Here is a 21,682-nt window from a genome sequence, read left to right as displayed (position 1 = left end):
GTGATCAAATTTATTCTTAACCAAAAAAAAAAAATCTTCTATTGGCATGGATTGCTGTGTGTTGCCAAGGGCAATGGTCCACAATACTAGATGAAAGAAAGGAAACTTGTACTTGGGCACTAACAATATTCCCTTTCATTTTTATTAAATTAGGAGTTGTGAATAATGGTTCTTGAGCAAACACTTGGGTTCAACACCTGTATGTGAATGGAATTCCCAGTGCTGTGGGGAAACCGCTTGTCCAGTGCAGAGCCTGGAACACTGCAGGCCAGGGTGAATCACAGCTCCAGCCCAGCAGAGGAGCAAGGCAAGGAGACTTCAAGAGCTGGAAGAAGAATAAATAAGGGGTACCTTCTTCCCTCTTGCTGCTGCTTTTTCAAGAAACTCCAACAGTCCTCTAGATCCCATATAACCTTCACTGTCTCATGCGCAGGGAGCTCAGGAGAGTAGGGGTTTATTTACATGGAGCAAAGTTCTTTTAAAAATGCCTTGGAAGATTAAGAAGGCTGTGGGAGAGACACCTGAGGGAAGGAATTTGTTTACTCAGAATGGCTTTTATGCAAATACTTGGAATCAGTTTATTGAGGAAAAAAATTGGGGGATGACAGGAGGACTAGACAAAAGAAGGAGAAAAAGAATTTTTTTAAGCAGAACATGCAAGGTCCAAGCTGAATGCCCTGGTAAGGATGAAGGCAGGCAGAGGAGGCTGGGGAGGGAGAAATATGGTTTGTGAGAGGGTGGGAAATCTTAATCTGGGTTCCTGTGAATCACATCAAGGTTATGCTTGCTTCTTACTTCTCTCCAACCACCTACTTCTATCTGTAGGAGAACTATCAATGGAACTAAAAAGAGGAGGAGTCCGGGGACGTTTCTGCTCTATATACCTTTAAGAACGGGTAATAGTCTGGATGGGTGGAGAGTGTGGGAGGATGCAGAGTCTGTGAGGCTGGTGTTTGAGGAGAAGGGCATTAGCCCACCCTCACCCCTAACCCCTTCTGGGTTGGGGGGACCCTCCCAAGAGACTAGGGAGGAGAACTTCTCCATGATCATCCTCCTTCTTCTCTCCCCGCAAACTTCACCTTTCACATGAGATGTGGCTCCTTCCATTCTTCACCATCCTGCAGGGACAACATTATTGTTTTGCTCCCAGAGCTGAGCTGCCTGGGTCCGGAGAAACCATGTGATGCGGTCAGGGTAGCACGATATAGGATTGGTTTAGGGTCCAAAGCCCATTTCTCACACTTTTCTTGGTTGTTTTAAACTGTCAGGAAGGGTTGTGATTCCTTGTGCTTCAGGGAGGAGAATAAAAATCCTCTTATTGAGCCATCATGAAAAAATGAGCCATTGTTTTGGGTAGTTTTTTGAACTAGTGTTTTTTAAAGTACTTTTAGTATTTTTTTTTCATAGCATTACCTAAGTGAATCACGCGGTCATTATCTGAAATGTGAAGAATAATTCTGAAAAATGTAGGGCTCTTTTCTTTGGGAAGGGGGAGAAACTTTCTCTTTCTTGGTTACTGGGAAACATACAATCCATTCTGAATCACTGTTTATAAAACTCTGTTCAATCCCTTTGTAATCTAGATAATAGCAGGATGAGAAACATGAGAAGAGCCGGCCCCTGCACCACCCAAAGGTAGAATATATGAAATGTCTATTTGACTCTCACTTTCAACGGCTTGGCTTCAGTACTCTAAATGTGTAGTTTTGCACTTGGTATTTGTATCACTTGGGAAAGTGTTCAGCTCAAAAATAAAAGCCCACTTAACCATGGCTTAAACACATAAAATTATCTTTTTCACATAATAAGAAATCTGAAGATAGGTAGCTGCTGTCCTAACTCATTGAAATTGCCTTAGCTTTTCTTTTGTGTTTGCAAATGGCTGCTGCAGCTCCATGCATTGTGTCTGAATTCAAAGGAGGAAGTAAAATTCCAGCCACGTCTTTCTCTTTTTATCAAAAAAAAAAAAAAAAAAAAAAAAGAGAGAAACCTTTATCAGAAATCTCATAGACTTCCAATTAGTTTCTCAAACTGTGCTACCTTTTACTACAAGGGAGTATTCAGCTGGGAAAGTGAGAAGGAGGTTGAGATTAACTATGGGGTCAATCAAACAGCATTGCTATCTACAGGAGTCTATTCAGGACCTGTTCCTGAACACACTTTCCCCTTCTCCAGGCTCATGTAGTTCCTCCTTTCACCAATGCTGTTGATGTTTTCCAAAATTTGGTAGCATCATCAATATTCCTCACTAGTACTAAATATTATATAGTAAAGATTCATGCTAAATGGCTAATGGTTGATGTCTACTTGTAAAGTAGAATAAAGAGGACCCTTGGAAAACATTCATAGAGCTATATCCTGAATTCTTTGTCAGTATTTACGCTTAGCACAGTGCTAAGTCTATGATAGGGTTCATTGACTCTTCAAGACTCTCTGAGGGTCTTATCAAGGCTGGGCATGACTGGTGGCACTGGAGGCAAGTGATAAAACAAGATACAGCTCCTGTCCTCATGGAGCATAGTTTGCAGACACCATGAGATAGATAACAAATGCATAGACATATAATGTCATTAAATCAAAGACTCTTGAGGAGGTGATGTTTAAGCAAAACCTATGTGAAGTGAGAACTTCATTATTCTGTCTATTTTGATCCATACTTTGTGCTTTTGGAGGTTCCTCCATCTTGAATTACGTACTAATCTTCTAAATCTGTGTCCCGTTTCAGGTCCTCTGGGGGTTTTAGCATTACCTCCACTATGCTGTCACTTGGGGGTTTATAACTTTTAAATGAAACATGCTTTGAGGAAAGATACATCGCTATAGAATAATTTTTATTAAGTAATACTTTATACAGAGGAAAATTCACCCTTTGAATGCTTAGTTTTGTGAATTTTGACAAACTTAACCATCATTGCAATCAAGATGTAGAATAGTTCGATAATCCAAAGACAGTCACCTGTGCCCTTTTGTAGTCAACCTCTTCACAACAACCACTCATTTGTTTTCTGTTCTTAGAGTTTTGTTTTCTCAGCAACATCATGTAAATGAAGTCATTATAGCATTTTGAGTCTGGCTCCTTTCACTTAGCATAATGCATTTGAAATTCATCCACGTTGTTTTGTGTATCTGTAAGTTTATTCTTTTTATTTCCAAGTAATATCCCATTGTGTAGATGTACTACAGTTTATCCATCCTCTAACTGCTGGACATTTGAGTTGTTTCCAGTTTCTGGCAATTTCAAATGAAGCCAGTATAAGTATTGACATATAGGCTTTTATGTAGATATAAGTTTTATTTTTCTTGGGCAAATACCCAGCAGTAGGATTTTGGGGTTGTATAATAAATGTATGTTTAACTTTATGAGAAAATGGCAAAAAGTTTCCAAACTGTCTTTACCATTTTGCTTTGCCATCAGTAATGTATGATGGTTCTAGTTGCTTCACGCCCTTGCCAGTTCTTGATATCATCAGTGTATTTTTATTTCAGCCATTCTAATAAGTGTGTGGTGGTATTTCATTGAGGCTTTATTTTGCATTTCACCAGTGATCAAGGATGTTAAGCATTTTTTCATGTGCTTAGTCACCATTTGATGAAATATCTGTTTGAAAGTTTCCTATTGTTTTAAGTTGGGACTTTTGTTTCTTTGTACTGAGCTTTAAGATTATTTATGTCTTCTGGATAAAAATTATTTATTAGATTTGTGATTTATAGATATTTCCTCCTACTATGTGGTTTGCTTTTTTATTCTCTTAATAGCATCTTTTAAATTATAGAAGTTCTTAATTTTAACAAAGTCCAATTTAATAAAGTTTTCCTTTATGGATTGTGCCATTAGTGTTGCATGTAAGAAATTTTTGCCTAATCCAAGGTCACAAAGTTTATCTCCTATATTGTCTTTTTATTTTATTTTAGGTTTGTTTTATTTTAGGGTTTACACTTAGGTATGTGATCCATTTGGGGTTAATTTTTATAGGGTGTAAGGTTTGGGCAGGGGTTCCCTTCTTACATATGGCTATCCATTTATTCCAGCAACAATTTTGCTTTTCTCCATTGAATTGCCTTTTTATTTTTGTCAAAAATTAAGTGACCATATATGATTGAGTCTATTTCTGGACTCCCTATTTGTTCCATTTCTGGTTGTCTATCCTTTCCTCAATACCACACTGTAGCTTTATAGTAAGTCGTAACAAGCTAGTGTGAGTTCCCCAACTTTATTCTTTTTGAGAATTGTTGTGGCTGTTCAATTTCCTTTGCCTTTCCACACACCTTTTAGAATCATCTTATCAATTTGAGCCCCCATGTCATCGTCCTTCCCTGCCTCTGCCAATCTTCTCTGATTCCCCAAACCTGCATATGATTGGACAGGATGTCCCACGGCTTCTTCCTGCCCGCTCTCAGGCAATCCTTGTCTGAGCACTGACACCACTCACTGGGTCATTATAACTGACTCTCTTTCCTCAGTGTCCCCTCCCTACATCCCATCCAGCACTCGGCAGCCTGATTAATCTCTCTCAGTCACAGTTTTCACTGCTAACACTTTTGCTAATAAAACTTCAAAGATTTCTTCTTGCCTATAAGGAAAAAAAATCCATATTGTTTAGTCTAATGGTCCACTTGGGCCTTTTTATCTCTCTCTTTTATCTAAACTCAAAGCTTCTGTTTACCTGTCTTCAATGAAGATCGACTTGATTTTCTATGTAGAAATCCTTTTTTTTTTTTAATTCCCACTTCATTTTTATTTTTTTTAACATCTTTATTAGAGTATAATTGCTTTACAAAGGTGTTAGTTTCTGCTTTATAACAAAGTGAATCAGCTATACATATACATATATCCCCATATCTCCTTCTTCTTGCGTCTCCCTCCCTCCCTCCCTATCCCACCCCTCTAGGTGGACACAAAGCACCAAGCTGATCTCCCTGTGCTATGCGGCTGCTTCCCACTAGCTATCTGTTTTACATTTGGTAGTGTATATATGTCCATGCCACTCTCTCACTTTGTCCCAGCGTACACTTCCCCCTCCCCGTGTCCTCAAGTCCATTCTCTACGTCTGCGTCTTTATTCCTGTCCTGCCCCTAAGTTCTTCAGAACCATTTTTTTTTTAAGATTCCATATATATGTGTTAACATACGGTATTTGTTTTTCTCTTTCTGACTTACTTCACTCTGTATGACAGACTCTAGGTCCATCCACCTCACTACAAATAACTCAGTTTCGTTTCTTTTTATGGCTGAGTAATATTCCATTGTATATATGTGCCACATCTTCTTTATCCATTCATCTGTCGATAGACACTTAGGTTGCTTCCATGTCCTGGCTATTGTAAATAGAGCTGCAATGAACGTTGTGGTACATGACTCTTCTTGAATTATGGTTTTCTCAGGGTATATGCCCAGTAGTGGGATTGCTGGGTCATATGGTAGTTCTACTTTTTGTTTTTTAAGGAACATCCATACTGTTCTCCGTAGTGGCTGTATCAATTTACATTCCCACCAACAGTGCAAGAGGGTTCCCTTTTCTCCACACCCTCTCCAGCATTTATTGTTTGTAGATTTTTTGATGATGGCCATTCTGACTGGTGTGAGGTGATACCTCATTATAGTTTTGATTTGCCTTTCTCTAATGATTAGTGATGTTGAGCATCCTTTCATGTGTTTGTTGGCAATCTGTATATCTTCTTTGGAAGAATTCTATTTAGGTCTTCTACCCATTTTTGGATTGGGTTGTTTGTTTTTTTTGATATTGAGCTGCATGAGCTGCTTGTATATTTTGAAGTTTAATCCTTTGTCAGTTGCTTCATTTGCAAATATCTTCTCCCATTCTGAGGGTTGTCTTTTCATCTTGTTTATGTTTTCCTTTACTGTGCAAAAGCTTTTAAGTTTCATTAGGTCCCATTTGTTTATTTTTGTTTTAATTTCCATTTCTCTAGGAGGTGAGTCAAAAAGGATCTTGCTGTGATTTATGTCATAGAGTGTTCTGCCTATGTTTTCCTCTAAGAGTTTTAGAGTGTCTGGACTTACATTTAGGTCTTTAATCCATTTTGAGTTTATTTTTGTGTATGGTGTTAGGGAGTGTTCTAATTTCATTCTTTTACATGTAGCTGTCCAGTTTTCCCAGCACCACTTATTGAAGAGGCTGTCTTTTCTCCATTGTATATTCTTGCCTCCTTTATCAAAAATAAGGTGACCATATGTGTGTGGCTTTATCTCTGGGCTTTCTATCCTATTCCATTGATCTATATTTCTGTTTTTGTGCCAGTACCAAACTGTCTTGATTACCGTAGCTTTGTAGTAGTCTGAAGTCAGGGAGTCTGATTCCTCGAGCTCCGTTTTTCTTTCTCAAGATTGCTCTGGCTATTCGGGGTCTTTTGTGTTTCCATACAAATTATGAAATTTTTTGTTCTAGTTCTGTGGAAATCCTCCTTTTTAACTTGCTTATGTCTCGTTCTGTCACCTCCCCCTCACCCCTGTCTTTTCTCCCCTTATCTAAGTGACTGCATTCTCTTCCCTTGTATCATAATTATTGACTATCTCTTTCCCCCATTAGACAGAATTGTCTGAGAATGACGTACCTGTTTTGTTCATCTTTGAAACCCCAGTGCCTAAAGTAATAGTCAAGCCCATCTGTGATTCTCAACTGGGTAAGGTAAAGGGGTACATGACATATGGGGAAGAAAGGAATACAGTTTAAAAGATTGTATTCTGCATGTTTATACTTTGACTTATTTTTAGATACGATATTTAATTTATTTTGAAATTTAAATTGAGAGAGAAATATTTATGTTTATCTATAAGTGTTAAGAATTTAAAAGGCTGAAATCACCTTAGTAATATTTGTTGAATGAAAGCATTAGTTTCCCAGCCCCTTAGGACAGTGATAAATCCTCTTTGACTCCCTAGTCCCTAGTATAGGGTCCTACCCAGCGAAAGCAGCTGTAGTCTCACTGTTCACAGCAGAGACACATTTTCTGCTTGAAGTGTCCAGAGGCAGCAGACAGGAACCATGTGTGACTACCTGATTGAGATTCTAGTAGACAAGGCTGACACATTCACCCCACTGGAGCAGATCCTGTTGTCCACAAGTGGTGCCCTCTGCCCTCTGCACTTTGCAGAAGATCTCTGTGGCTGAGTTTCTATAATCAGGCATCAGAATACATAAATGGAGAGCAGGGATGTAAATGTTAACACCCTTGTCCAAAACCTGCCCGATGTTTTAGGGCTCAGAAGTGGATGGCTTCCAGGTCTCAGATGTGGAAACAGAGCTGACGACAAGGGAAGGGGAACAGACAGATCTTGGATGTTGTTTGCTTCAGGTCTAATGACCTGTCTACACATCCTCCCCGCCAATAGGGCATGCTGTGGTGTCAGGAATTCCCTAAAATCGTGGTACCTTTAAGTTCAAACCCAGTGGTTTGTAGAATGAGGATTAAGACTCCATCCACTCTAATGTGTTCACACAAATTTACTGAGACTTTAGGAATAAACTTGTTATACAGATTGTTTCTTGATATGCTCTTTCATTCAACAAAATATTTTTTGACCATTTGTCTACCATGTGTCAGGCACTACACTAGGGGTAGTGGGATCTAGAGCTGCCTTAAAATGACTGACATCTTGTGTGTGTGTGTGTGTATCTGTGTATGTGTGTGTTGGTCTATGTTTATGTGCACACATATGTCTGTGTGTGTGTGTAGGTGGACATGCATGTCAAGAGATGAATCTTGTTGCACAGAGATTTGAAGTGCTTTGGAAGCATAAGAATAGTGATGATGCTGATCTACTAAACAATCTGAATTCTTCACGGATGAGGGGGCAATTGAGCTGAGATGTGATACCAGAAGAAAAAGCTGTGAGAAAGGCATTCCTGCCAAAGGTAATATTTCCCTGGAATATGGTATTCAGTGCAGCATGGTACAGGAGGAGAGGAGAGGAGATGGGAGGGGGTGTTCCAGTCAGACTGTGCAGAGCCAGAAGGCCAAGGCTGAAGAGTTTGGGTTTTATCGTGCAGAAGGTGAAGGTCAAACCAAGCTTTACAGCAGTGTACTATGTTCCCCGCACTGGGGGCATTCAGTTAAGCTACATTTCCTATGCCCATCAGCTAATTAATTCTTGCCAACGGAATCGGAGTCAGTCATGTGTCATTTCAGGCCAAAGCAGATAAGAGAAGCTTTGCCATCTCCCTTGGAAACTGCTTGTTCTAGAAGGCAGAGCTACAAGTTGATCTGCTTGTAACTGGGACGTGAGAGAAAAATAAACTTTTGACGTGTTAAACCACTGAGATTCAGGGTTTAGTTTTTCACTGTTGCAGAGACTAACCTATCCCGACTAAAATCGGCAGTAGACCATGTTTATTTTTCCTTTTCTTTTTCTTTGTTTCTTTCTTGCTTCCTTTCATTTTATTTTTTAGAAAGTACACACCTCTAACTCCTATCAGACTTCATGTTCACATCTGGTTACAAAAAGGAATGCTATTTTAAACCCTCCTAGAGCGGATAGGGAGTCAAGTGAAATCATGTGATGTCAAGTTGTTAACTGTACGATGCTGCAAAGGGTAAGAGACACGTCATTTTCAGGCAGCTGTCAATACTGTCTAAGTGAAAAAAAAATTAGTCCTTAATGACTTCATCATGACCTTGGGTGGTTTTGCCATCCTGTGGCCCAGAAAATCTTTCTGCCAGGGTAGAAGCTCATCTCTTCTGGATGGGATATAATTTCCCATCTCTGTAAAAAGCCCTTCTTGTAGTGGGCCATTAAGCTTGAATAGATAAAAATTAGATATTGTATAAGGACAATAAATTAAGAAGTGGAATCTTCTCTAAATATCCTATTCTACATTTTTCATGGTCTAGTTGAAAGAAAAGAAACAGCTCAATTCAACACCACTGTTTGAGGGCCTAATGCATATTAAAAAGCTGTCCTGAAGCTCCTCAACTGCAGGGGTCTCTCTCAGAATCTTCAGAAGCTTCTTCCGTGTAGATAATGGGGGCTCCTCGTCTCACAGTCAGTAGCTTTAGAAAGGAGTGAAACAACTAATCCTTGGGGCTATAACAGCTAACATTTATCAGACACTGTACTCTAGGCCATCACTGTTCTTAATGGCCTCACAAGCATTTAATCACTTAACTCGTCACAACAGCCCTCTGAAGGACACCTAATTCTCAGCATCATTTGTCAAGTAAGTAAACCAAGGCACAGGTAGAAACAAACTGCCCCAAGTTCACAGCTCGATGGTGGCGGCACTGGGACCTGACCCCAGCAGTCCGACTTTACAGCCTGTGCCTCACTACAGTGATGGGGAAGATTCGAGAGCCTGAGTTTACCTGGGGATGACTAGGCTACTTCTTCTGCCATCAGCTGGACTGAGAGGTCCAGAGAGAAGCTAAGTTCAGTTACAGAAAATAAAGTTACATTTCTTGTCCACTTGAGTACATAGCTCGAAACATTCTTACCCACTATATCAACAGGAAATTATATCAAGGATGACGGGGTGACATTTTTTTTTGAAGCATTCATGGATATGCTCCTTTCTACTTCCTTGAGAAAACCTCCCAGAGTCCAGGCAGCCAGAGAGCTCTACCCCATCTGCCCTCAGGGTAGTCTTTACTCCAGCAACGCAGACAAAGAGAAACAAGTCAGCTCGGGGCTTTCAAAAATACCTCATGGAGGATATCATAAATAGCTTGAAGAGAAGTGTCTTTTTCCTTTGCAAGAGGTTGTGTCATTTGAGCATTCAGAGCAGAGAGTCTGGAATAATAAATTTGTCAGAAAACAGTCAAGTCAGTTTCCCCACCAGAGAGAAAGCAGGCAGCGGGAGACAGGCGTGTCAGACGGTACAATAGTGGTACAGAATGTGAGAGGCTATTGTATTGGCCCCTTCTAAGGCTACCACAAAGAGAGAGCAGGAGACCAAGGCTGGGAGCACAGGATTAAAAGGTGCTGAGCTCCACTTACTGTATAGGAACCAGGGGATGGCAGCCCCTGGGGATTTACCCAGATTTTATGGCGTGGGAGTTGAATAGATACGATGGCCACGTGGGGAGAGAAAGGACCAGCCCAAATCTGGGAGGGAAGCAGTCAAACTTTTTATTCCCAGGAAGGATCCAGATATTCAGCCAAAGTTGAGAGAGGGAAAGAGGGAGATGTGGGCACCCGTGTACCTGAAGGAAACGAGACAAAGGTACGCTGCAGCAGAAAGCAGTGCAGTCTGACCCGGGCCAGATGGGGATCCAGACAAGGGTCTGGAACTAGCATGACCACTTATGAAGGCCAGACAGTCCTCTTCATCTTAGCTGACACCAACTCGCCCAGATTCCTCCCAAGGTCAGCCCCCCTCCCTCACTCTGACCACACACATGCGAACACACACGCTGTAGAAGCATCATTCCTAGAGCTTAGATGCCTTTCCTGAGTCAGAAAGTGGAAAAACCCTTCACAGGCTGGAAAACTCTGCAATTCTGAGTTTACTCCGAATGAACTAAGATTGTTTCCTGCCATCAGATATATTAGTGATCCAAAGAGAAAGTTAGTTAAGGAAGTTTCCCTTTTTCACACACTAGAGTACATAGCTTGGGAACTGCACAATAGCCTTGTGGAGCCAACAGATGACACGTGTGCCTTTCTTAAGGACATGGAGTGAAGGTGAACATGGTAGAGCTGGCCCAGGGCAAGGGATTGGAAAGCGGTGTGCAGAAAAAGGCAGTGATAGCAGCCCTTTAATAATTATCTAACTGGGCAAAATTAGTAGTAATTTCCCTATGAACAGCCACATTATTCAACTCTCGAAACTCAAAATGAACATACTGAATGAAACTGATTAGAGGAGGACAAAAAAATGTACATGCAAGACCCTTGTTATAACTTGCAGGAGATACATTGGGAGGTCCAGGACTGAGGGCTCCTGGATTCCAGGAAGGGCATCCCTGACATTGTCCTGGGGTCCAAGCAGGAAGTGAGACTGGCAAGTCCTGCAGAGCTGTGATGGGACAAGAGGAGGGTTCAGGGAAGCAGGCAAGTGGGCAGAGAGGAGCTGAAGTGACAGTCACTGAAGGTGAAAATGCTGGTACACAGTAGGTAGAGAGAGATCTTAGAAATGACTTGTCAGCCTAAATATAATAAAACAAGCACAGTATACTTAAGCTTCTTAAATTAAGCTTTTCCTAAAGCCAAGTGTGAGATAATTGGGACATGGGTTGAACTGGAATTGGCTTTTGTTATATTAATGAGGAAGGGTGTGTTAACAAAATTAACAGTAAGACTGCAGGCAAAGGGTGCAAAACAAAGGCAACAAACTGTCCAATCACCCTCAAGCACTTAGAAGCAACCATTTACATATAAACAATAGTTAGACTAATTGCATATCATTTGTAATGACCCACTGAAGGAGATTCAATAAAAGATCTTCTTCAGGTAATATTTTCACAGTCTTGGTTCATATTTCTCCCCTCACTTGAGAGTAATAAAACTGAGTTCATTTGCATTATTTTATAATTTTGGCAATTTACTAATTCAGGCAGGTTTCCCTCCCAGTTACTTTGAATTAATTTTCTCATCATTAAGAATCAGGGATTCAGGAAACATTGCTAACGAATTCACAGTCAAAATTAAAGGCTATTAAGAAGAGAGTTTCATCTTTGTCTTCCACTTGGACAGGCTTATATTCAGGTCCTCCATTCACTTTCTGATGAGCCAGGTCTCATCCTCCTTGAAAGTGTCTGGTAGATTCTTGAAGCCCATATAATTGCTTAATGCTGGGGGCTAGGAATGGAGGAGGTGAACTGGATGAAACCTTGAACGTATGAGAAACTGGAAACTGTGAAGGAAACTGGGGCCTGAGCTGAGAACCTTGAACCCAGGACCACAGAGCGTTAGTCATGTGAAGCCCACGATAGAGGAAGGGGGAGGTGAACTCACCTCTGCCTTCCCCGCTGATATCCAAGGACACACTTAGGTTGACAGAGTAGGTTAGAGCAGTGGGGAGCAGGTGTAAGAATTTGGCGATGGAGATGGGGAAGAAAGAAAAGGCTCTGAGCTTGTGAAGAAAGGGCTAGTAAGATCTAGACAGGGATGTCTTGCCTCCTGCCAAGAGAGCTTTGGGTTCAGAGAAGTAGAGGGCTACGTAGGTAACTAGATTAGAAGTCCAGGCATGAAGACTCAGTAAGGCAGCTGAGGCTAGGTAAGGCGGCAACGGGGTGGGTATGGGTTCTCCAGGGCTTAACCAGGTACGAGGTATGATGGCACAGCTACTTCCGTACCCACCCACTGGCAACTATAACTTAGCTTCATCACATTGGTTTAGAAATGGAATAAGGATGAGCCGAATGTGCCTGCAGAGAAGGACCTCGGTGAGTACAGCTGATAGAGACCCAGCAGGGCAGGGGCTGATGTGTGGAGTAGCAGTTAACAAGACCCCCACCTCTGTCACTAAGAAAGCAAACTTCCTGTTGCCCAGTCTGACAACATGTAGACAGTAGACAGAAACAGAACACCACACTTCATTTATTCAGTAAATGTTTATTGAGTAAGCCTAGCATGGTGCTGGTTTCCGGAGAAAACATGAAACAAACATCAGGCATTCCTTTCACTCAAGGAGCTTAATAGCTGTTACACATTTACCTGATGCTTATTGCTATCGCAGCTAAGGAGTGTTGGATTAAGTGTCAAGGAGAGAGATACACTCCAGGACACTACTGGAACTCAGAGGAGGGGTGGGTCAGGGGGGCTTCAGGGAGGAAGCAACCCAAGAGGAGCCTTAAAGAGTGGGTAGAATTTAGATAAACACAGGTGAAGATGGAAGGCAATTCCAGATGGGAAGATACAACATGGGTTGAGAATTAAATGAGATACTTCGCAGAAGTCATTTAGAAAAATTCCTGTCACCAAGAAAGCCCACAGCCAGTGAAAGGTGTGACTATTGCTCTTGCTATTAGCTCTGGTAAGGCTGTTACCATTTAAATTTTGATGACATTTTTACTGCTTTTGGAAAAGGCAACGGAGATGAAAAGGACATGTTTGGGAGACAGTGAAGAAGCACATTTCTGACTTTCTTCTTGAGAAGGTTGTGGGATAAAAGGGTCACAGTTTTCATCAGAACAAGAGGAACAAGAGTTTGCATCCGAGCTGTTTCTGTATCAACAGTGCATCAAACCTGCTTGTGCTCAAAGGGGACCACGGAAAAAGTTACACTAAGACACTTAAGCTAGTTCCCACCAACACCACTACTGACTTCTGTGCAACTAAAAATCACTGTTTTAATGAATGATTATATCTCTCAAAAAATGAAACAACATTCTAAGCTCCTGGCCAGACATAATTTCTCTCTTTCTGCTCCTCTCCTTGTCTAATGGTCCAATTGCTTGAGAGCAAACTTATTAATAGAAATGAGATGGAAACAATGTGATTTTCCTTAGTGCCTAGAGATGATGTTGCTAGGACAGCACAAACACTAGAAGAGAGTGAGAAGGGATTTGTTTGTCCAGATACTCAGAACATCCCCTTAGGAGCTGTATTCAAAAAACAGCAAATGAGATTTCAGCCGAGAATGATTACTGCCTGAATCTCAGAACAACTGCCTTATTGCCGATTATTATCCCTCTTGCAGTGGCCCGTCTCTCTCCATTCTGTTTGCTGTCATGTTCTATCAATATCAAAGAGGCTGCAGAGGCAGCATCGCTGAGAGGAGTGGTGTGTTTCCTGGGTGCAAAAAGCCTGCTTCTCTAAGATAGAATCTCTGGACCTGCAGGCTGATTTCATAGAGGGGATTATTCAGTCAACAGTAAATGGCCCCAAACTCCAATTTCAGCTTCTATTTTCTGTCGTGGAGCCGGGCAGCTGGGCTGTGTGTGAGCAAGCATGCGTTAGGAGGTGGTGCCTAGGGATGGTTCCCGTGCAGTCAGTTGAAGTGACTCGTTCGGCTCTGCTTTGCTATATTGTCCCTTGGTCTCTCCAGCACCAGTGAGGCTGGCTCCCGGGACGGCTCCCCGCTGAAAGTTTTATTCTGAGTGCTGGCAAAGAAGCAAAGCTCCAAGGTGGATATTACAGCAATTCTGCTTTGTCGGTAAAAATCAAATCATTTCAAGGACACCCAGAGGATTAAAAAAAAAAAAAAAAAACGCTAGAATTTTTCCTGAAGTATTTTCCTTTTTGGTATAAAAGACCAGTTTGAGCCCTGGGAATTAGTGTAACACCTGAAAGCACCATCAGGCAGCCTGTGAAGTAACCTGACGTCCCAGCATTCCCATGCAAGAAGCAGGACACTGTTTTCCAGATGCCCGGTTTGTTCCTGACCACAGTCTTGTTCAGAAGAGGAAACAGTATTAGCTTAATGAGGACATTTTCCTCAATGTGGCCCTTGGATACTTTGAAGGTGAAACTCACCAAACTCTGATTTCCTCATCTGTTTTAGGAGGGCAACTTGTTGCAAACAGCGACACCACCAACTACAGTCAAAGACCCTATTTCTCACTGATGTTCAATGCAAAGGCTCAACAAAGAAAGTGTGATCCTTCCTTCCTTCCTCAGCGCCGTCTCTCACTGCATCAGGTACCGTCCTGGGCAATGTGGGCTTTCCACCCCTCTGATGTTCCTAGCAAAAAACTCACAACAGTAACCCTTACAAGAAACAGACATTTCAAGCACTACTACAGGATCAATTAAAAGTGCTTTCACCTAAGGAAAAGGGGAAAATTAAAAAGTCATCCACTCATGAATGTTACTCATGATTCACACATTTGCAGCAGCAGCAGAAAAACAAACAACAAACCCCACCAGTACTCTTAAGAAATTACAATATAGGTCCCTGCACAGTATGAAAAACTCATTGCTTTAGATCATCAGGTTTTTTTTTTTAAACTCTTTTCAATAAAGAAAATAAACTACACTCATTCACAATATTGGCTACGCTCTTTTAACTCAGTCTAACATTCTACTTTGTCTTACGGCTTAAAATCAGTGTTCAGAGTGGAAGGCAGGAAACTCACCTTAAAGGAGTAGTAGAAGGAGCCCCACTCCTCTCCTTCCACCACTGCAGTGAAAGTCACCGTTTCCGTGCAGAGGGTGGGAGAATCCAGTGTCTGCCCAGTCCCGTTGGACTTGGGGCTGCCCTCCGTGAGGTTGGCCGGCATGGCTCAGGTGGGGCTGAGCCCAGCTGTCTCTGCGCCTGCAGCCAGGGACAGAGTCCTGCCCTCTCGTGAGAGCGGGGCAGCAGCTGCAGCTCTACACCTCCCCTGCCTCCCTAAGCTTCTGCTGGAGCTCAGCTGAGCAGAGACACAGAGCCCTGTGGAGCCCACCTCACTAGAGAGCCCTGCCTGCTTCCTGAAGCCACGTGCTGCTCAACACCCCACATTCCGGCCCAGCACAGGGGGCCTGGTCCCCAGGGCAGGCAGGAGCCCCTCACAGCGACACATGTGGTTCCCCGGACAGGCCTCCCTGCTCAGTTGTACTTTTCCTCACTTCCGGGACAGACCGCCACACATCTGCTCCAGCTTCAACAATATAGCAATTTGGACTCAACAGACAGTCGATTCATTCAGGTCATGTTTGCATTTCTGAAATCAAATCATAATGATGCATTTGTTCCAGCTGAGGGTGCCTTCTGACTTAAAATCCTCACCCAGCCATTTACTTAGTAGCCTGCACGTTATTTCAGTAAATGTGGGCAAAGGGCACATTTGTATTTCACACCTGTGGTTCTCCTCTAGGTTTTCAGAGGGCAGTGCTCAGAAAAGCCTGGGGTCTGTGTTTGTCAGTCAGCCACGACCCCTCATGATGCGACTGGGATTGCTGCCTGGTAGATACTCTTATCACCTTGATGTTCTTTTATCTGATCTTCAAAACAACTCTGCGAGGTAAGCAGGGAACATATCTTTATGTTCTCATTTTACACTAGAAGAGACTGCTTCTCACCGTGAAATGACTTGCTCAAGATCCCACGGCTGGTGATGGAAATGAGATGATAACTCATTTCTTCAGAAATTCCTAGACATAGGTGCTTTTACTGTAACATACACTGATTTGCATCAAATCTCAAGGGCCTATTGAGGCATGAAGTTAACATGAGTGAGGGGAGCAGGCCAGGTGTAAAGCAAAAGGACTAAGCTGCTTGTACTACAACCAAGCATGATACCTGATAACTTACACTGAAAATGCTCTGTGAGCCAAATATGCGCAGCCACTGGCTAACGACACCTAGTATAAGAGGTAGTGATGGTCATAAAAGAATATAGCCCCCATGATATTTCCTGGGAAAGTTGTAGCATAATCCATCCCGCCTAGGAAGAGTGCAGTGTGATAGAGATAAGATGTTAAGTCTGTACTGAAGGGGTAGCAAATAGGAGGGAGCTGTTCAGGAAACAGGATGAGCTGTGGACTCGGGAAAGGGTCAAAACAGGACGACAACCCAATAGCAAAATGAGCAAAGAGTATTCTGACTGGCAAACACGAAAAAAGTGCTTAACCATTAAATTAAAGAAAAACAACTTAAAACAAGACAGAATTTTTATTCATTGGCATAGTGAAAACTAGAGTCTGACTACCCCAAGTGTCGACAAAGATGAGAAGAAATGGGTTTACATTTTTACTTCTGGTGTGAGAGTTAGCTGATATGGTCACCTTGAAGAGCAATTGGTCAGTATCCGGTAAAGCTGAAATTACACGGTCTATAATTTCCATCTCTTGATCTGGGTTCCTTACGTGTATTTAATTTAGGGAAATTCACTGCACTACACACATAAAATGCATGCACTTTTTTTGTAGGTCTGTTTTACCTCAATAAAAATTTATAAAATGAAATCTGTGAGAAACTTCTGGGAAAGGACAGAAGTCAGTTAAATCATAGTGTGGTCAGGATGAAGAGAGAGAAAATGGTAGATGCCGTGAACAGGGAATAGGTGGAGAGAGAACCTCGGGTTGTGCTGTTTTCTTTCCACTCATGGCCCAGTTGGATCAGTTTTTGACCTGTGGCTACCCAAGAGAAATGTTTATGTATGTGTACAGGAAACATGCACAAACATGCCTTTGCAATATTGCTTGGAAACAAACCAGAAGTAACCTAAATATTTATGGTGACAAAATCAATTGAGAAGCTCGGAACCAGAAACTACCCACATACCCATCAACAGTAGACTGGATAAATAAATTTCTATGTAATCATATAATGAAATACTATACATCAATGAGAATGAATAATCTATACCAAATGTAAAATTTCTCAGGGCTAAAGAATGGTGTAAGACCTTAAATTGAAAGGCTACAGCAACTGTGAAACAGGAGCATAAAAGTCTAAACAAATAATAGTAAATTTAAGAATACTGAAGACAAGAAAATTCTAAAAATTTCTAAAGAGAAAAAGCAGAACTCTTACAAAGAAACAAACATCGCATAGGTATCTGATTGTTAACAATAATATCAGATGCAAGTACCTAGAATTTTATATCTAGAAAAGTTATAATTTATGTGTGAGTATAAATAATGATTTTTCTCTGACATTTGTGGCTCCAAAGTGATCTAGTTTGGAGGGTGATACGATTGGCAGATGATCTTGACGTGAATACCAGACTATTTTTTAAAAGAAAGAAAAATAAATATATAATTTGAGACATTTACTGACACCATTCTGCAGAGCAGCATATTTTATACATGATGATATGACTTTTATACATTTAAAAACCCCTCATCTTTTGCTATTTAGGGCAAGTATTGGGTTGACCAAAAAGTTCGTTTGGATTTTTCCGTAACATATGGAAAAACTGAACGAACTTTTTGGCCAACCCAATACCTGTTATTGGGTCAATAATTGGGAGCACTCCTCAGTCCTAATATAAATTTACCACACAAAGAGTCCAAATAATGGACTATCACATTCACCATATTCAGTAGCCGACACCTGGAAACCTGATTCTGGAAGTTCATTTGCAGGGGGTACAAAGCAAAAATGTGGGGATAGCAGATTCCAAGTCTGCATCTGTCTTCAGAAGCTTCTCTGGATATTGTAGTCAGAGCTAAAGAACGGAGCAGGGTCTCAGGTGACTGTGAATTTAGTTGGGATTTTCTTTCAAGGACCAGTGATGCTCACAGTGTGACCTAAGGACTGAGATCATCTACCTCATTACCTGGGAGCTTGCTAGACATGCAGATTCTGAGGCCCCACCCAATACCCACTGAATCAAAATCTCTAGGGGTGGGGCTAAGGCATTTGTGTTTTAAAAAACCCTCCAGGTGATTCTGAAGCCTGCTAGAGTTTGAGAAGCACTCTCCCAGAGAAGCATGCCAAAACTCATGGTGTCATCAGAAGGATGAACTGAGTGATGTTGGGTGGAGGACCATGAGTGGAATTGGTGAGGGATTGAAATGCATCCATTGGCGTTTAGGCATAAAATGAATGTGATTACCTTTTGACATATTTCCAGAATCAATTCTGTTGTTCTCTAACATGATGCATATAAAAATGGTATTCACATGCCTAGAACATTCTCTCCTGTGTTTACTGAGATTTTGATGAATTCCCCCAAATCTGTAGGGAAGTAAACTGTGTCACAATATTATGATAGCTAATAATTGTTACAATTCATTTCCTTCAGGGATAGTGACTTTCTATAGCTTTGGGAATAGGCCCCTCGTTTGGGGCAATTCCTCCTCCTTAGTTGTAACATCATCCCTTGCTCTTTCACTCAACACTTACCAGTCAGATCTCATGGCAGGAAAGAGTGTCCCTGAACCTCTGTCAAGAGCTTGTTGCTTTGTGACCTCTTGGTAGCCTTTACTTTGCCCATCATATTGCTCATCTCAGTTTAATACTTTGTTTAAATATCTCTGCTCTCTGATAGATGATAAGCTCCATGAGGGTAGGGACCACAGCTGTTGGGTTGACTGCTTTATCTTTAACATCTAGCACAGTTCTTGGCACACATATGATAGGCATTAAATAGATATTTGTTGAATGAATGAACCCATCAGAGTGCAAGTGTGTGAGTGTGGTGTTGTTACAAGGAATACCTTGAAACTTTTTTAATTTAACAAAAAAATGTAAATCATTGGAAAATGTCAGTACTTTGACTTTATTAATTAGCTATTACCCCAAAACAACAATACCCACAAACCCAGCATGTTGTGATGGTGCAGTAGAGAATCTTTGCCTTGAATATCCAACAGTGCTGGGGGCTGGCTCAAGGCAGAGCTTGGCAGGTACGCTCGCAGTGACTCGACTCTGTTTTGAGAGCACTGGTCTCTGCCCAGTATATCGCTAGAGGCAGTGCACCATTCTCCACCATGCCACCTCCCTAATACAAGCCTTAGTAAATGGTTTGCTGACAGATTGCAATGAAGTGAACCTCAAACCTCTACATTCCCTGTAGAAACTGGGAGCCCCCTCAAAGCCCTGTATTTTACATGCTCACTGCTCACCAGGGTGGGGTTCTCAGTCCTGGTTGCACATTGGAATAACCTGCGCTGCTTTAAAGAATATTAATGGTTGGGTGTCACCCTCAAAGTTTCTGATTAGATTGTTCTGGGGTGCAGCCTGGGCATTAGGAGCTTTAAAGTCTCCCCAGCTGATTCTAATCTGCCTCCAGGAGAGGGAAACCTTGTCCTAGGAGGGCAGCAAGCTGCCTGACTCCCACTCTGCTATTTTTGCTGCCTGCCGGCGGCATTCATTCTGGGGCCGCCATCCTGTCTGGCTCTGCCTGGTCTTCAGCCCCGAGGGCTGTTTCTGGTGCTCCTGGGACCCATAGTGAGCCTGACCTCATTTCTGGGCTCTGCTTTCTCAAGACCCAGTTTGAGCCACTGGACACCTGTAGTCTCAGAGGAACAGAGAGAGGGAGGGAATTTTCCTTTATCTTTGGGCCACCAGATTTTCCTCTTTCTTTCTCAGCACCAGAAGTCATGGTGAGCCTCCATTTTGGAGACCCTCAAGCACACAATTTGAATCACATTACTAGGACTAAGTATTGCCTTCCTTAAAAAATATCCAACTAGAGCCTGAAAGAGGGATTTTCAGGTAAGGAAGGGAGTATAGGTTGTAAAACTCTAAATCGTCTGTCCCTTAGATTTTCTCTGTTCTTGGGGTGGTTCAGTAATTCATTCTGTCTTTCTGACCTCAGGGTAGTGGGTCTCTCAGTTTAGTTCTTATACCTAAGAATGTAACAGATCCTGGACTGGGGCTTCTCAATAAGATGCCACCAAGGCTTGGAGATAGCCAAAGAGAAATTCGCACAAATTGCTAAGCGGTAAACCGCTTTCTTTACCAGGTGTCATTTATTCTTCCTGCTTTGGGGGCACATTCAGGCTGTGGGGCTTTGGAAAAAAGGTTGTGTCTGGGGAGTTTCACCTTTTATTTTTTGTCCAACTTTGTCCCAGGTACGTGTCCCGTTCTTCTCTCCTCAGGCTCTCCCACCCCTTCCTAAATCAGTCAAGCATTTAGTTTGGAGGAAGGCACCTCACGTGGCCCCAGGCAGGCAGTGAGACCACCCCTTGTCCCTCACTACCTTGGTTACTCTTTAATCTCTGGTAGCTCTTGAGACGTGGGCAGAGTTTCTGCCCTGATGGAGAACCTAAAGGTGTCAGCTGAAGCAAATGTCCTCGGTGGCCAGTGTCAGGGACCACATGGAATCAGGCTGACTGCTCCCAGCTGGCCTCCCATTGCCAGAGTGGCTTGAATATGGGGAGTTTCCCCGAATCTCAGGGCACCGATAAACATTACACCTAATGGACAATCTATGGGGACATGTCTGCCATTGTTGACTATCGGATATTGCTAGATGTCAACAAAAGGACGGCTGAGAGCTGACTTGGCTTCCACAAGGCCCTCTGCCTTTGGCTCACAAATGACCCTCCCTGCAGTGACTCTTTTCCTCCAAAGCACTGACTGGTGTCCAGCTCTTTGGGCTCGACAGGCGGATGCCCTTGGGCTACAAGTAACGAGATTTTACAAGGACTGAAGGAAAGGAATACACACATTTATTTTGAAATAGTATCTTGACATATTCTGATCATTATGAAGAGGTAAGATTTTCTTGGTTTTGTTTCGAGGCCTTTCTGTGTTCTTTGCTCTCTACTCTCAGCCTCTTCCCCCTCTAGATGAAGGTCACCTTTCCCAGGGTACTGGCTCCTTTCTTCACCTCTACTAGAATCCCCTTTGCTCAAAATCAGTCTCATAGCAGACTCATACCCCTTGGAGTTATCCGGTAGCAGCATTTATTTTAAGTCTTAACCTTCCCAGTATGAAAAGCTTTGACCCGGGACAGGAATTTCAACTTCAACAAACAAAACAATGGAGAAGTTTGGAAGAGAGATGCTCAACGTTCCACAAATCCCCCCAGCTTCCTGCTTCATACATTTATCATGGGAATCCTGGCTACAGCATTTATGTCCTTAAACACATACAGTGTTTTCCTGGAATGCTAAAAGAAAAGAGTTCATAAGCTTTGGAATAAAAATTATAGGCAAAGTATTTAAACTTGTTTCTTATATATGTATATTTAATGGTTATTAGGGTCCAACTCAATAGGAATTGCCATTCTGCCTCACTGCAGTCTGAAAGTCCAAAGGTTTCTCATCAGTCCTATGTAAATGAGAGAGATAGAGTTCTGGAGCTCCCAGGTACCTCCTGACATTCCCAGCACTCATTCGTTATTTGAAATTTTGGCATTTTCATGTATTAACTGTGACCTGGGCTGTCAGCACGATCTGGATCCAA

The 21,682-nt window shown here is 42.1% G+C and overlaps 1 long non-coding RNA gene across 1 annotated transcript; it reads left to right on the top strand.

Annotated features, from left to right (window-relative positions):
* The first annotated feature begins 4,715 nt into the window (after nt 1-4,715).
* LOC309665596 lies at nt 4,716-21,397 on the top strand. Its single transcript, XR_014266557.1, has 2 exons — nt 4,716-14,535; nt 15,693-21,397. It is a non-coding gene; the product is annotated as an uncharacterized lncRNA (long non-coding RNA).
* Nucleotides 21,398-21,682: the final 285 nt, after the last annotated feature.

This window comes from Balaenoptera physalus, assembly GCF_965194825.1.
Source record: "Balaenoptera physalus genome assembly, chromosome: 8".
In the NCBI taxonomy this organism is placed as follows: domain Eukaryota; kingdom Metazoa; phylum Chordata; class Mammalia; order Artiodactyla; family Balaenopteridae; genus Balaenoptera; species Balaenoptera physalus.
This window is presented reverse-complemented; position numbering and strand designations above follow the sequence as displayed.